Source organism: Myotis davidii, unplaced genomic scaffold, assembly GCF_000327345.1.
Source record: "Myotis davidii unplaced genomic scaffold, ASM32734v1 scaffold732, whole genome shotgun sequence".
NCBI lineage: Eukaryota > Metazoa > Chordata > Mammalia > Chiroptera > Vespertilionidae > Myotis > Myotis davidii.
In genome coordinates this window covers 129,788-132,774 of record NW_006284349.1, presented here as the reverse complement: position 1 = coordinate 132,774, position 2,987 = coordinate 129,788, and positions in this window count along the sequence as shown.

Below are 2,987 nucleotides of genomic sequence, written 5' to 3'. Positions count from 1 at the left end.
AGGAGAGGAGAGGAAAAAGAATACTTTCAGGTAAAATGTTGAAAGAATAGTTTCTAAAAGGAAGGAAAGCACTAAATCTTCTACGAGCCAACATTATCTATTAAAGTACAGCAGCGCCTCTATCATCTTAGGGTTTTCTTTCACTGTTACTTTCCCTTAGGGGGTAGGGGACAAGAGAGAAGTTCTCACACTGTCAAGGTGAAAGCCCAGGGTTTGGGGCTCTGCTCAAGTTCCTTCCCAGTTCCTGCCCCTTAATGGGATTCTTGAGGAACTAAACATGCACTGTGTTAGGAGCACTGTTGTGCACCACTGTCTGAAATTATGAACCTATGGTGTATCTATGCTCTGTGTCACTTCCATGAAAAAAGGAATCCTATCTAGTCTCTCACACAGCATCAAAAATGAAGCCAAGTAGTTGGTTGTCATTAAGTATTTAATGCCTCATAAGGCATCTTCATACTTTCCACCCAGAGCCTGAACTCACAAGCAGTTACACGTACCTGGCACTAACAATTACGTATTCTAAGAATGATAGAAATCATCAACAATTACTGTTTTAATCCTGGTATTGTATACAATACTTCCCTTTTCATGTTTGATCAGACTGAATCATCTCATTTCTGGTAGCAATGACATAATCAGCATTTTGAATAAAATATCACTTTTTGAAATGAGTTTCCTAATATTGTTTAAATGTTGAAACTGCATATCAACTAATCATCAGTCCACATATGCTTAGAAATAAAACAATACTTTGCCTCTACGATTCAAGTCTCTATGTACTTTCTTGCAACAAAAGCCAATCTGTCCTTTTCAAAATTGTTTCTCCTGGCAAATATTTTTGCTGTCTGGCCAAGTTTTGTGTTAAAAATAAAGTACAGTATTACAACATCAATCAGCATTTAAAGTACTTAATGATCTATGAAAGAAAATATACAATGATTCTTTTGAAACAACCAAGCCAATCAAAGTTTTATTTATATTATCAAATCAAGAGTGTAGCTTTGAGAAAATAAAATCACATTTGGGTTTAGAGATATAAAAGCAATATCAAGCACTTAGGTAATAAAAGAAAACAGAACACTAAGGAGATTGTAAATGGCAAGAATAGCTTAAAGGCATAAGAGAACTCTCTCTACTCCCTACTTCCTGTCTATGCAGTACTGGCCTTTTGCCTGCCCTTTCAAATATCAGTTGTATAAGCATAATGAGGGCTTTTTCTACAGCTAATATTGACTCCACAGAATAAGTCCAAAGCTACTTCTCATTTACAATGAATATTAATTGTAATTTTTTTTTACATGAATAGGGATGTAGGCCATTTAAGCCTTGTCATTTATAACCAAAATCTGAAAACATTCTACTACTACCTAGAGCTTAAATGGGTGCCTGAATAAGTACTAAGTAGTGCAGGGATTCTAATATTTATCAACTCTGATAAGAATAACTCAGGTAGATGTCTAAAAGGGGATGTGGCTTCAGACATTCTAATAGCATGGCATACAACACTGAGCTGTCACAGACCAAGGAGTTGGTTCAGAATACTGCTTTTCACCTTCATTAGTCAGCCCTACCCTAAGATAGCAATTCTCTGGCTAATCCCTTGGGTGCCAGTGTGTCCCCTCTGAGTTGCTCATGTCTTCCAGATAATGCTGTAGCTGCACTAGTAGCCTTCAACCTAATTCTCCCAATAAATACTGTCTCCAGATAAGAGCAACCATTTCAACATTGACAGTACAACAGACAGGATACTGTCCTTCCTCAAAGGAGATGGAGATATACAGAACAAATATAAGTCAGTCTATAAAAAGCCATTTTCCTGACAGGAAGAAAGATGTAACATGAAAAGAACATGAACTTTGGCCAAAGGTAAAACATCAGAGTTCAAATTTCAGCTTCTTTAACTTATAAAATGGAACTAATACTACCTACTTTAAAGTTGCTGTGAAGAGTAAAAGAAATAAGACTTAATACACAGTAAATGTTATATAAAATATCCATGGTACTCAATATAAAACTGTGTGCTTGCTGCCAGTTTCCAGGCCCTCTAAGACAATTACAATTCCCAGGCTAGCCAAGTCCTACAAAGTAAACGGAGGACTTTTAGTTGGCCAGTAATCTGCCTCCAAATGAAGTTATCTCGAGAGGAATTGCCTCACTTGATCCACCTTATTATTTTTGTATTCCTAAAAATCTCTTATCTCCAACTCTTGCTGGATTTAGGCCCACCTACCCTGGCTTGTCCTTTGGTATCCATGTTTCTTGTCTGCTTGCCTCCTTAGCCTCCAAGTCGCTGTTTCTGCTGTCTGATAGCATCTCTGCTGTGCCATCTCCTAGTTCTGCCTGTTTCTAATTTCTATTTTATTTTAGGTGGTCCATGAACTCTGGCCAAGGGTAAAGTTAATTATGTGCTTTGGTGCTACTATGACTAACCCAGACACTAAAGTTGCTGCATTTCTGATGCCTTTATCACCTTTAGACAATCTTACATTGTTACCTACTAAATGCAGCCCTAGAATAGCTTCAACTTCCTGGGGACCCTTAAATCAGAGATTAAGTGAGGACCTGCCATCCTTGTCAGAGGTTAGATTCAACAAAGCACTTAAGAACCACCTGATCTTCTGAGACCCAATTCATAATCCTCAGGACAGGACTCAGCTTAGTGAACTGACAAGGCTTATGAGAAACCTTACAAGCATCAAAAAATACACGAGTGGCCGTTATGTAAAGCACCATCTATAATCCTAAAAAGCTATTGATGCCCATTCATTACACAAAAAGTTACTTTGACTTGATGATATTGCACTCTCTAACACATCAGGTGGCTTTAAGTAGGATGAACACAGACTGATTAGGGAGAAGTCATAAACAAAAATCAGGTAAATCAAATTAATCCCCTAGATGGTCAACAGGGTCCATCAAGCCCACACAACTGGACTGCCTCAATACCAAGGGAAACTAACTGGACAGCCAGGGCCAATTTATGA